Consider the following 14358-nt stretch of genomic DNA (forward strand, 5'->3'; position numbering starts at 1 on the left):
AGCATTGCGAAGTACAACGCATGGGGTCTCTGCCCTGTTTGTTATGGTGAAACACAAGGTATCATTTAATCTAAATTTTGATGCATCATACTTGACAATCTCTTTGTTTAAAGGTATGGCACATGGTGCCTCCAGCTGACAGCTTGATGATGTAAACATTGGCAGTACTTTAGAGTGGGAATGTACTGGGATGGGAACTGGCCATGATCTTACCACAGCCCACAATGGTATACTTATCGCTCTCTCAAGCAGGCAGATCATCAGCAGGATCTTTAGCATTTTCTTCAGGGGTTGGTGAGTCCTCTTTCACAGTTCTGGTCAGTCGGCTTGGTATCCAGATTGGATTTTCTTGATCCTGTGGGAAAACACAGATAGCTCCCCGGGATCTCACTAAAACTGGATCCGGGCCCTTCCATTGGTTAGTTAAGATATCTTTCCATTTAACATATTCTTTTTGAGGACTTGGAGCCACATGTCTGTCAGCAGCAGATTGTCCATCAGAATCCAGATTTAAAAAATTTAAGGTAAATAGGGCTAGGGAGATAGATGTCTTAGGTCCCATGTTGGGGCCTATTCCTCCCTTTTGTTTTTGTAAATAAGTTTTCAATGTGCCATTGGCACGTTCCACAATCCCTTGTGCCTGAGGATTATATGGCAAGCCAATTATATGACGGACACCAAGCCTCAGACAAAACTGTTGAAAAGTTTTAGATTTATAAGCTGGTGCATTATCAGTCTTCAGCTGAAGGGGCTTGCCCCAAGCAGCCCAGGCTTCAAGACAATGAGTAATAACATGTGACACTTTTTCTCCCACAAGGGGGGTGGCATGAATGATGCCAGAGCATGTATCCACAGATACATGAATAAATTTTTGTTTTCCAAAGGCATTGCAATGTGTAACATCCATTTGCCAGATATGAAGAGGTTGCAGACCTCTGGGATTGACCCCTATAGATGGAGAGGGTCTGAATTCTGCACAGGAGGTACATTTCAGAACAATATCTCGCACTTCTGCACGAGTTAAATGAAACTTTAATCTTAGGGTATTAGCTGGTACATGATAGAGTTTATGGAATTCAACTGCACCTTCTAATGGCGAGCTTACCCAATATAGGTTTTTAGTGGCTTTATCAGCAATAGCATTAGCCTGAGACATAGGCCCAGGAAGCAATGAATGTGCTCTCATGTGTTGAATAAAAAATGGGTGACACCTATTGCGAATATGGTGTTGAATATCTTTAAATATCTCAGCAACCATGCTTTTAGGGTGGATAAAATCAGCCACTTCTAATTGTTTAACAGCTCCTACAACATAATGCGAGTCTGAAATTATGTTTATAGGCTCTGAAAATCTTTGCAACACTATCGCTACAATAGCACATTCTACTAATTGGGGAGATGTATAATCAAACTGAATTCGAGTAGGGACATTATTAACCACATAACAACCAATGCCTGTCTTAGAACCATCAGTATAAATATCCAATGCTTGATGAATAGGATGTGTCTTAGTAACTTTGGGAAATATAAATGAGTTAGAAAGAGTAAATTGTAACAAGGGATGTTTAGGATAATGATTATCAATATTTCCAGGGAATGAGCATTTTAAAATTGCCCAAGCATCTTGAGAGGCACATAAAACTTGAATTTGATACATAGTATAAGGACATACAATTGTACTAGGATATTGTCCAAAATGCATCACGGACAGTTGAAGTCCCTTTAAAGCCAATTCTGCAACTAAGGTAGGATAATAGCCTAAAGTCTTTCCAGGAGAGCTATGTGGGTGAATCCATAGCAAGGGTCCCTCTTGCCACAGTACTGCAGTTGGTTGTTGAGGAGAGGGAAGAATACATAACTGGAAAGATAATTCGGGGTTAAGTCTATCTAGTTGAGCATGTTGTATGGCCATCTCTATTTTATCCAATACTTTAGACGATTCAGGAGTCAAAGTTCTCAATGAAGTAATGTTAGAATCTCCCTCAAGTATTTTAAATAAAGGTTGAAGTTCAGTTGTAGTTAATTTCAAATAGGGACGAATCCAATTGATATCCCCTAGTAACTTTTGAAAATCATTTAACGTTTTTAATTTATCTCTTCTAATAGTAACCTTCTGTGGTTTAATATACTCAGGAGTAATTATCGCTCCCAAGAAATTTCCTATCTCTCCTTCCTGAACCTTTTCAGGCGCTATAGATAGTCCTTTCTGTTTTAAGGTAGAAACTAACAGAGAGAACGCTTGGTGTAAAACTTCTTTGTTATTAGTACACAAGAGTATATCATCCATAAAATGACAAATTCTAACCTTAGGAAACTGTTTTCTAACTGGTTCAATAGCAGAAGAGACATATATTTGACACATAGTGGGACTATTGGCCATGCCTTGTGGCAGGACCCTCCATTGATATCGGTGGTCTGGTTCCTCATGATTAATACTTGGGAGAGTGAAAGCAAATCTAATTTTGTCCTTAGGATGTAAAGGTATAGAGAAAAAACAATCTTTAATATCTAATATTATAATCTCCCAATGTCTAGGCAAGGCTGTCAGCAGTGGCAGACCCTTTTGAATTGATCCTAATAATTGCATCTGATTATTAATAGCTCTAAGATCATGTAATAACCTCCATTTACCTGATTTTTTCTTAATCACAAATATAGGCGTATTCCATGGTGACTGAGAACTCTCCAGATGTCCTAGTTTTAGTTGCTCTTTAACTAGAGCTTTTGCAGCTGCTAGTTTTTCAGGGGTTAACGGCCATTGAGGAACCCATACAGGTTCCTCTGACAACCAAGGTATAGGCAATGCATCCTCAATGGCCCCTAGGAAAAACCCAGCCCTTTCCTGTCTTGTTTTTCTGTAATAGAAACAGGGCTGGTCCTGCCTTGTAAGGCCTTCCCCAATCCTTTTCCAGGGACACACCCCATTTCTTTCATCATTTTTTGACTCTGTGTAGAATAATCATTAGTGAGCCTAAATTCCAATTGTTTAAGGATATCTCTTCCCCATAAATTAACTGGAAGTGGCAAGACATAAGGAACAACTGTCCCTCGTCTGCCTTCGGAATCTTCCCAATGCAATACTCTTGCACTGACATCAGGAGCAGACTCATATCCAAGACCTTGTAAGGTTTGTGAAGAGCTATTAACAGGCCAGTTTTTTGGCCACCAATTGGTAGAGATAATGGTAGTATCTGCTCCTGTGTCTAGGAGGCCTGTGAAAAGCCTTCCTTGAATTTTCAACTCTAAGGTGGGGCATTTATCTAAATCTAATGAAATAAATACATTCTGTCCTCCAGAGGAGCCAAATCCCTTCATGCCCCTAGTTAAACCTTTACTAGGAAAGAATGAATGTAAACTAGGGAGGACCAATAGCTGTGCAATTCTATCACCAGGAGCTATAGAGCTAATCCCCCTTGGTGATGAGCACATGATTTTTATTTGTCCCTCATAATCTTGATCTATGACTCCGGGGTGAACAGTTAATCCTCTCAGAGTCGTAGACGATCTTCCTAGCACTAGTCCTACTGTATTCTCAGGTAAGGGTCCTGAAAAATCAGAAGGTATAGGCTGACACCCCATGGTAGGTGTTAGTACTGCTCTGGCGGTAGCACAGAGATCCAGTCCTGCCGAGCCTGACGTGGCTCTCCTGATTGTCTTATCCTTTGATGTTGTTGAGGGTTGTTCTGTAGGTTCTCTATTGCCCCATACATTTGTGGGCCCTGAGGGCGTGGGCCCCGTTGCCCGTTTTTTGGCAGAGGGGAAATTACACGTCCTCTGTCGTCTTTAACTGATCTACACTCATTTGCCCAATGTTTTCCTTTATTACACCTAGGACACATTCCAGGCACCTTTGGACGATTGTTATTAGTAGTGCCAGGTGCTCTACATTGTCTTTGTATGTGTCCCAGCTTTCCACACCTGAAACATTTAACATTAGAGGTCCTCTGAGCCGCTAAAACAGCAGCTGCCAATCCAGCATTAGATAGAGGTCCTCCTATTTCTCTACAAGCCTTCATCCATGCATTTAGTCCTTTTCCTTTCCAAGGTGTAATAGCATTTCTGCACTCTCTAGTACACTGTTCAAAAATTAGTTGTTCTATGAGAGGCATGGCCGTCTCAGGATCTCCAAAAATCCTCCCTGCCGCCTCCATAATCCTAGCCACATAGTCTGAGAATGGCTCAGTGTTCCCTTGGATAATTTTTGTCAAGTTTCCTGAAACCTGTCCTTTGTTAGGTAGGCTTTTCCATGCTTTTACAGCTGCCTTATTAATTTGCTCATATACTTCTACAGGGTAGGCCGTTTGATTGATAGCCCATTGTCCCTGTCCTGTAAGCATATCAAAGTTCCATTGTGGATGCCCCTGAGCTAAATTTTGTCTTGCCTGTGAAGCACAGAGTTCTTGAAAAATAGATTTCCAATCTAGATACTGTCCCATAGTCAGGCAAGCCTTAACAGTATTATACCAGTCATCTGGTGTCATGGCACTGACCACAAGTCTTTCTATTAATGCCTGAGTAAAAGAGGCATTGATTCCATAAGTCTGTACTGATTCGGCTAGCGCTTTTAATTGTTTTAAATCTAGCTGTGAATGTTGCCTAGTTTGGTTAGTATCTTCCCATACAGGAAAGGCTACTCTTATCTTTTTTCTCTCCTTAGCTGTAATAAGAGAATTGGACGGCAGTCTTTCCTGTCTCTCTTTTGGTTTTTTCTTTTTAACTCTAACTACTTCCTCCAATGGTGGGGCAGATGGGGCATACCCCGGTGCATAAGGCGAATCCAGCCCGTATCTTTCAGACTCATAACGAGCTGCTTCTCTATCTAACTCTGCCTGTTCCTCAAGATCTAACACACTATCAGAGGATGAGGTGTTGGTATCCTCTGTATCTTCTTCGTCCCCCGAGGACGTCTCCTCAGAGGCGGAGTCGTTAATTCTTAGATTTCGAAACTCAGTTAACACTGGGTACAACTTTTTCTTAGGCCCTTTCTGTTCCACTTTTGTAGCTACTTCTTTTTTAATTTCTTCTTTTTTCTTTTCCTTTCTCTTCGTTCCATTCTTAGCGCTCTCTTCCTTTTCTGCTTCTGATAGGCTATCCTGGTGTTCTGCTAAAGCTCTTTGCCCCTCTCTTACCTTATCTTGGGATTTTGCATCCTCTATACAGGCTCTAACCATTTTTTACAGCGGCCATGTGCCTGGTCTTAACTTTCCCTTCTCCTTTTCATTAATCAAATCTCCGCCGAGCTTGCCCCAGGAGCCCTTTGACAAGGACCCCGTGGATACAAACCAGGGAGCTACTCTATCCACATCTGGCAGAAAATTACACAACACTTTCTCGGGAACCTTTAAACCACGCTCACGCAACAACTCCTGCATTGCTGAGAAGCGGCTTCATTTGGTGGTTACCCATACTGCTTAGAGGGAACGAGCTTGCACAGTTATCTACCTGTGACTTACAGCTCCTGAATACACGGAGGGCAAGTACACTCCTTCCCTTGTGTATGGTAGTTGAGACAGAAGCAGAGCACAAGAACTACCACGGCCCAAACGGGGATAGCAATAGCAAAATAGACAGGATCCACCATACCTTGCAGAAAAGCGTCTAGACCTCTCGCGCAGCCAGTTCTGAATCCTCTGTTGAGCCAACAGGGTCCCTCGAAACTGGATAAAACTCCGAGACGTTCGGCTTCGTTCCCGGGTTTTCCGGCACCAGTTGCGGGACGCCGCCTCACCGAAAAGGAGAACGCCACACTTCAGGATTCTTCTGGCAGCATTTTTATTACAGCTCTTTTAGTGTTACAGCTCTCTTAGATGGTAGTGAGGCGAGGGACCCCAAGCCCCAAAAGCTAGTGGCTTATATAGCGCTTTAGGAGATGTGCCACACACTCTTTGGCTCTTATGATGTCGCCAAATTAGCATACTGATTTTTGCGCCTTGCGCAGGCGCACATTCAAGCAAGGCTCGCAAGGAGAACCAGGAAGCAGGAAACCGGCGCCATCTTCCGATGGCGGACGCGGCTCCTAATAATGAATGATGATTGTGTAGTTTAATTATTTTCCGAGAGAATCTTGTGTAGACCAGGCTTGCCTCGAGCTTACTATGTAGGTCTCCATGAACTTGAAGTTCCTAATTTTCCTGTCTCTACCTCTGGCGTGCTCCTGGATCTCATGCCTAGTTATTAATGTGGTGTTGGAGATTAAACACGAGGCTTTGCAAACATTAGGGAAATACAAATGAGCCACATTCCTAACTGCACCTTATTTACTTACTTTTTTCTTGAGTGCAGGCTTTTCTAGGTTCTAGCTATTTTGAACAAAGCCACTACAGCTAGCATTGAAAAAAATCAAAGGAACCTAAAATTATACTAAATCATTCCTTGTAAATACCCAACTGTTTTGCTTTTAAAAATTTCGTCATTTGAGTAGCATCTGCTTAATCAAATTAAAATGTTCTGACTTGTGGTTTGAACTATCTCGCTTTGATTCCTGGTCTCTCTTGTGTTCTCTTTATGCACTCCATCCTTAAAGAACATTCCTAACTCGATGGCTCAGACACTCATCTCTAAGCCAAACATATTGATGTGATCTTTCTATCTCTGGCTTGCACTTTCCCCTAATGTCCATCTGTCTATGATACAGTGTTATGTGTTCAGAATTCTGATATGTCAGTGTCATCTAGTACCTAGATTTGAAATCTTCCTCTTTCAAATATTCTATTACATCCCTAAGATATTTTGGAAGTATTGTATTTTTGATATAACATCCTACTATGTGATCTAAGATGGCGTTAGACTCAAATTTTTCCTGTTTCTACCCCCAAGTGCTAGATGATAGGCACATGCCACATTGTTCTGTTTTCCTCCTCCTCCTCAATCTCTGTTAGTGTTGTGTATTTCCAGCTCTTCTTGTTTAAAGAATACACAAACTCATATACACACAGACACAATCGTATATCAAGACACATTCTCTCTCTCTGCCTCTCTCTCTCTGTCTGTCTGTCTCTCTCTCTCTGTCTCCCTTTATCTGTCTCTCACACACACATATACATACACATGCCTGGCAGACACAGTGCTGACACCAATTTAAAAAAAAAGAAAGGAAAATCATAGGGCAAATCACATGTGGCCATAAGTGCAATAGATCAGAATATCAATACATGAAATTCATCAGTATGAAATACATAAACTATGCAGCATTTCTTTCAGAATTTAGAAGAACTATCAACTTGATTTTCCATCTTAATAATTCCACAGAATAAATGAGATTTAATTATAAAATTATCCAAAGAATCTCAGTAATGTGAATATCAATTTATAATAAATAAAACAGAAACCAACTATTATAACACACTAAGAATACATAGAAAATTAAAAGTTAAATTACTTCTTTAATAGCTACTTTAAACCATACTGTATATACACATTTAAAGACAGTATAAAGTTTTGTTTATGTGTGTGTATGGTATATGTTTGTACAAATTCATGTATGTGTGTGTATGTGCCTGTGTGTGAATGCTACAAGTCAATGCTAGGTGACCTACTCAATCACATGCAACTTTTATTTCATTTATTGTTTGAGACAGTTTTTCACTGAGCCTGGACCTCACTGATTTGGCTGGGTCGGTTGGCCAAGCAGGCTCCAGGAATCATGCTGTTTCAAACTCCTGAATGCTGAGATTAGGAGCACATGCGCCATGCACCTTGTATTTTCTATTATTTCTGAGGATTTAAACTCTGCTCCTAATGCTTGTGCAGCAGTACTTTGTTGACTGAGTCATGTGATATTTTAATATATGTTTAAATTATGTAAAAATTAAAAAAGATTAAGCATATCTATCTCTCCAATTCTCATTACTTCATAAAAATATTCAAAATAATTTCTCTTGGAATTTTGAAATGAACATTATCTTTATTTGTATTTGCCTCACTATGAAATAGCACACTAAGATTTCTCACTCCTACCAAAGCCAACAGTTCCAAGTGAGTATTCTTGCTCTACCTTTTCTCCTTCTCATCTTCCCCACCTGGGTGGTCACCATAGGGTGTGCTCAACTCACTTTAGAACACCACTGGGGCGAGAGGCTAGAGGGTTAGGAAATTCAACAGTGGTGTGTAGCAGTGGGGGATGGGAAACTGGGAGTGGCCACTAGAGAGTCCCAGATGCCAGGAAAGCAAGAGGTTCCCTGGACACAACAGGGGTAACATTAGCTGAAGTCCACAAGGGGAGAACCTGTAAATATCATATCCAGAGGTTAGGCACAGCCCTGGTTGAGAGATAGGGCCACCCACCCATCTCAAAAACATTGACCCAGAATTGTTCCCATTTAAAATAAATACAGGGATGAAAAGTGGAGCAGAGACTGAAGGAAAGGTCATCCAGAGACTGTCTCACCTAGGATCCATCCCATATGCAGTCACCAAACCCAGATGATATTGATGATGCCAAGAAGTGCTTGCTGACAGGAGCCTGATATAGCTGTTTCCTGAGAGGCTCTGCCAGAGGCTGACAATACAGACTCAGATAGTGGATGCTTGCAGCTAACCATCAGACTGAATACAGGAACCACAATGGAGGAGTTAGGGGAAGGATTGAAGGAGCTTAAGGGATTTAAATCCCCATAGGAAGAACAACAATATCAACCAACCAGACCCATCAGAGCTCCCAGGGACTAAACCATCAACCAAAGAGTACACATGGAGGAGCCCATGGCTCCAGCTGCATATGTAGCAGAGGATTGTTTCATTTGGCATCAATGGAAGGGGAGACCCTTGGTTCTGTGAAGGCTCGATGTCCCAGTGTAGGGGAATACTAGGGTGATGAGGTGGGAGTGGGTGGGTGGGTCGGAAGCACCCTCATAGAAGCAGGGGGAGGGAGGTCGGATGGAGGGTTTGCGGAGGGGAAGCTTGGAAGAGGGATAACATTTGAAATGGAAATAAATTAAATAACCGATAAAAAAGGAAACATAAAGGTAAAATAAAGAGGAGAGAGAGGGAGAGGGAGAGGAAAAAAAAGGGCAGTGTGATAGGTAGTTGGTGCGGTGGTATGTGTGGCAGTTTACCCAGGACTGTTTTCCAGAGATCAGTTGCAGAGAGAAGAAGGTAGACACAGATGAACAGAGAATGAGCCAGAGAATGAGAAGGAGCAAAAGATTAGAATATTCTACCAAAGTTAGTATGAGGCCAACAGAGCAATTCAGTTAGAAGCCAAGAGAAGCTGGATTGAATCAGTCATCTTGGAAGATCTGATTGTATGAGAGGCTAGAAGCTTCCAGGCCTAGGCCTAGGGATAATTACAACAGAGAAAGAGACACTCTGGGCTCAGCCCAAGCTGTTTACTTACATAACTTGGGTACAGCTCTCATCTTATCTCTTCATTTGAGAAAATAAAAGTGACATTTACAGCCCCTTCATCAGAAATCATCAATTACCAAGAGTTCAACAAGGATTGTTATGTGCTGTGTGCCCCTCACCATTTGCAAGCTCAGTCTTCTGTAGTTCCAGGGTAGACAAGGGAAGCTCCTGTGATATCGTGTTTACAGTGGCTGTGTCATGCCCTAAAGCTTGCATTCTGCAGCTCCTTTCCCTGTCCTCCAGTTCTTTATGGTAATTCCACTCCTTTCTGCATTGTTCCTGAAGCTTTAGGTAGGTGGTAAAAATACCCTCTTGCGATACACATTCATTTGTCACTTACTCTCACAATCTTTTGCAAACATAAGTCAGGTTTCAACATTCTTCAACAGGCAGAGAAAAGTTTTGGATTTTGAATGAGAAGACCATTTGACTAGCGGTACAAATATAAATATTTAGAATCTAGTTTAGTACCATGTCAGCTTATCTAAACAAGCATAGTGAATTGAGTTCCCCTACTGGGACCTATAACCCTCCTAGACAATTTTTGGTATTGTTCTTTGTTGTTGCTGCTGTTTTTTACTGGATTTAAAGTACTAGGCTTATGTTCCCTCCCATTGCATCAGTTTCAAACCCAATTTTAGAGCATTTAACTATCTCATAACCTTCATGCAAGAAGAAAATCAGTGAATACAGCTTCACCAGTAGCTTGGATTAGACACCCTCTTCTAGCTCTCATTGACACCTGCATATACATGGCCCCATATATATATATATATCACAAAAGTAAGTAAAAAGTAAATCTTTAGACATATTTCTATAAATATATGAGCTAAGGTGAAATTATAAACAAATTATCAATAGCTTGATGGCATAAACATAAATAAATCAAGTACATATCCTCACTATAATTATGGTAGTCATTTATATAACTCTAAGAGAGAAGAAAATCCTTATGTATAAAGATAAATTATAGCTGAAAGTATAAAGATATGTGAACAGATCAAAAGTATTAGAAAGAATATATTCCCACTCACAGTAAGATTATGTTTCCTTCTCCTCAATTAAGTATAAGAGAAAAGAGAAGTTGCTAGTATCTAGAACAGGCAGGCTACTAAGCAAAGCTGAGTACTCAGGTAGATTATAAAGTAACAGCAGTGCTAGATCAGAGTAAACATAGGGAGTAGAAACTAGTACTTAAATTATACCTTATCCCTCTGATTCGTCTTAAGAAAAAAATTCAACATATCTTAAAATGACATCAAATTTTAAAATAACAAGATATGACAAAACATTTAATAAATGTCTCACTGAAAATCTTATCACTTAAAATAATGTTTGTATTATCAAGTAATATTATTTCAATGGGCTATATCAGTAACATGATTGTGAGATTTTCAGCAACAGTTAGAGATAGGCTATACAGTAGATTGGATATAAAATGCACCCCTGAGTCTTGTGTGTTGAAAACTTGGCTCTAATAAAGTAATGCTATAGACCCAGATGTGGGTCTGGGAAGATGTTAGTACTGGGTCATCTAGGTTCTGATCTCTTCAATGGATAAATACTCTATTAGGTTTCAGTATTGATGCGATACTGGCAAACCTTGACAAATTAGGAAGTGAAAGCTAGTTAAAGAGAATGGGATTATAGATTCATATCTTTGGGGACCATATCTTATCTTAGCTTCATCACTCTAGTTTTCTGTGTCTGACTTTCATGAGAAGACTACTGTCCTATACATGTTCCTGTTGTTACGTGTTCTGTGTTGCCTTAAGCCTACAGCAGTGGAGCCAGCTAACCACTGACTAAAACTCTGAAACTGGGGGGGGGGGGACCTTCCAGCATTTGAGTTTTTCTTATCTTTTGCAATATACATGAAAACTGACCAGAGTAGTCTGAGAAAAGTAATAGAGTTTAACAAATATCAAGACTCTGAAAAAACCTATATGTCATACATATAGTTCCTAAAGATGAATTCTTGCAGGATTGTGCTTTTAACTGGTGTGAGAACCCAGTGTGCTGTTGAGGACCCTACCCTTGGTTTAGAGTATTGGGTTTTATTAAGACTTGGATGACCATAAGTTGGAGAAAGCAAGCTAGTATATAGTGATCCTCCATGATCTCTGCTTTAGTTTCTGTCTCCAGGTTCTTGCCTTGAGTTTCTGTTTTGTTTCCTTTGATGATGGACTATAATCAGTAAGCTCTATAAATCTTTTCCTACCCAAGTTGCTATTGGTCAGTGTTTATCACAAAAACAGGAAGCTAGAACAAATGATATGCTAACAAAAGTCACAAATAGAAAAGAATGTTTTAAAAATACTTATTAGTAGTATGTGTGTGTGTGTATCACAAACAATTTTAAATCTAAATGTCTATTTAATTAGTCGTGCATGCCTTGTTTCATTCCATTGGTATAATAAAACACATGGAACAAAGCAAACTGTATAGAAAAGGATTTACACTTCTACCTTTCAGTTCATCAAGAGATGTCAGGGAAAAACTCAAAACAGGAACTTAAAGCAGAAATTGTAAAGGGATACTGCTTTCTGGCTTGCTCCCTGGATCATTCACATTCAGGATTATAAAAGTAACTTTTATTCATCAGTTGTAATTGTCATCTTGGAGGCTTACTGACGAATAAGTTCATCCTTTCTAGTTCTTTCTGAACTCAAAGTTGCTGATTGAACTTAACTCTTCTGGTGCTAACTCCTCTCCAAGCTGACTGATTCAATCTGTCTTATCTTCTCACTGAACTGCTCTGCTTGATCTCAATCTAACTTTAGCAATATGTACTAATCTTCTGGATCATTCTTATTCTCTGGTTTCAACCACTGCTGCTGACCAGCACTACATAAACTGCACAGACTAAACAGAACTGAGTGGAACTGCATAAGTTTAACTGGATTCAGCCTCATTCAATTGAATTGCACAGAACTGCACTGCCTGAACTCAACTGAACTCTACTGCATTGTCTGAACTCAAGTGAACTACACTCCCTGATCTGCCCTCTACCCGAGTCACTACACTTCTCTTAAGTAGTCTCTTTTACTTGTCTGTTCTCATGAGAGTCGTTCATATCCTATCTGACTCATTCTGTCAATTCTGTGATTTGGCACTTTGGCTGCCCATCAATTAGAGGTCAGTTTCAAACATGGCTGGTTCCTTCTACAAACTAACTTTACTTTCATTGTTTGAGATTAAAGGTGTGTGGAATGAAAGGCACTAAGAATGTTCCTGCATTAAATCCAGGGCATGACTGTATTCTGGCCAGATCATAACTTTGGTTGTGCTCCTTTGCCAGATTGGCCCTGTTGCTGAATTAAAATTCTTCTACAGAGATCATGGTTGGATTGACTTCTTATAGAGCCCAGAACCCTCTCATAGGCATGGTTCTTATATCTATTAAAAATAATGAAAAATTTCCATGTTAATACTTACAGGTACATCTATCTGATCTATGAAGTTTCTTAAGAGAGACTTTCTATTAGATGTATGTACTTGCATCAAGTTGACATTTCAATTCAATTAGGACAGTGCATTTTTTGTCATTCTGTAATCTCTACATGTATAACACATACTATTTTATGTAATTACATATTAGTGCAGAAGAAATAAATACATGTAAGTGGTAGCAAATACATGCACACATTTACTAACTGTTATGAGTTGATTCCAACATCAATTAATTGGTTTGGATGGAACATGTGAAGTTATAAAATTTCTAGTGCTTCATCTACAAGTCAGATAATTGTTATCATCTATCAAATTTGAAAATATTGAATTTGTTTGGTAGAAATATAACATAACTATTATATAAGCAAAACAATTTCCCAGAGAAAAGTGGTTTCTAAAATGGGAGAAAAGTTTGAATAGATTATTTTAGAGTTTACTAGACAAGATTGAGGATTTAAAAGCAATGTAGAACAAATTATTTTTCTAAGAACTGTATCTAGACAAGGAAAATCTTTTTACCTCCCTTTTTTGTGCTCTTGTCAGTAATGTCCTAATTTAAAACCAGAAGTGCAATAATTATAAAGTGATCTCATTTGGATTGGTATTACCCACTGTGGGTTTTTTTTTATATCATCAACAATTACACAATTATACAGTGTATGTTGGAAGAAAAAACTTTTTGAAGCGATACTATCTACAACTCATTTTTACCATTCAAATTTAATAATTTCTCTTCTTTTTCTGGAAATCTGAGCATCTGTATACATTACCCATTCTTTAGGATTTGACATGTATGCCCTTAATTATCTTATACAATGACATGACATGTTAGTGTTTCCATCATTTTTCTCATAGGTATTGGAGCTATTTGACTTTAAAGTCTCTTCAAATTTTATAATTCTTCAAGGAATGTAATGACCCACTATAAGGCACAGTAAAGGAAAATGGCTAAAGAAGAACAAGTACAATGGTGTTGTAACACGTGGTAGCAATGTGTTAATTTGGATTTCCCACAATAAGGCAAAGTAGCTTTAAAAACAATTGTTTTGGGATTTGGTGACAACTTGGGTCAATGAACTCAACTCTTCTATGGAAAAAAACTGGTCTGTGTTCAATTTAAATTTAAAGATCATGTTTCTAGACTAAGAAAAGCAAAGTCATGGTTTGAACTATCCATTTTGTCAATATTTATGCCAGCTTTTATTAAGTAATTAACTTTAACCACACAGCTTAATTCTTTTATTCCATAAATTTATTTCCTTATATTATATCCTAAGACAATAGGCAAACAAACAAATGTGATTTTACTAATATGCTTGGCAACATAGGATATAATATAATAAAATATGATACACATTGCTTGGTCTCTTTTAAGAGTTTCTTATAAGTTAAATATGTATGTAATTGATTTAATGAACTATAACCAGAATTTTATAGACATTCATTGCTTCCCCTAAATGGAAGGCAATTAGGTATAAATTTTTGAAAAGTTTCTTCATTACTTTTTGGTAGTTTTAGTTGATCTTATGTTTCATGTTAACATTTTCTTGTCTTTTTATC

This window comes from Grammomys surdaster, unplaced genomic scaffold (assembly GCF_004785775.1).
Source record: "Grammomys surdaster isolate TR1022 unplaced genomic scaffold, NIH_TR_1.0 191, whole genome shotgun sequence".
In the NCBI taxonomy this organism is placed as follows: Eukaryota; Metazoa; Chordata; class Mammalia; order Rodentia; family Muridae; genus Grammomys; species Grammomys surdaster.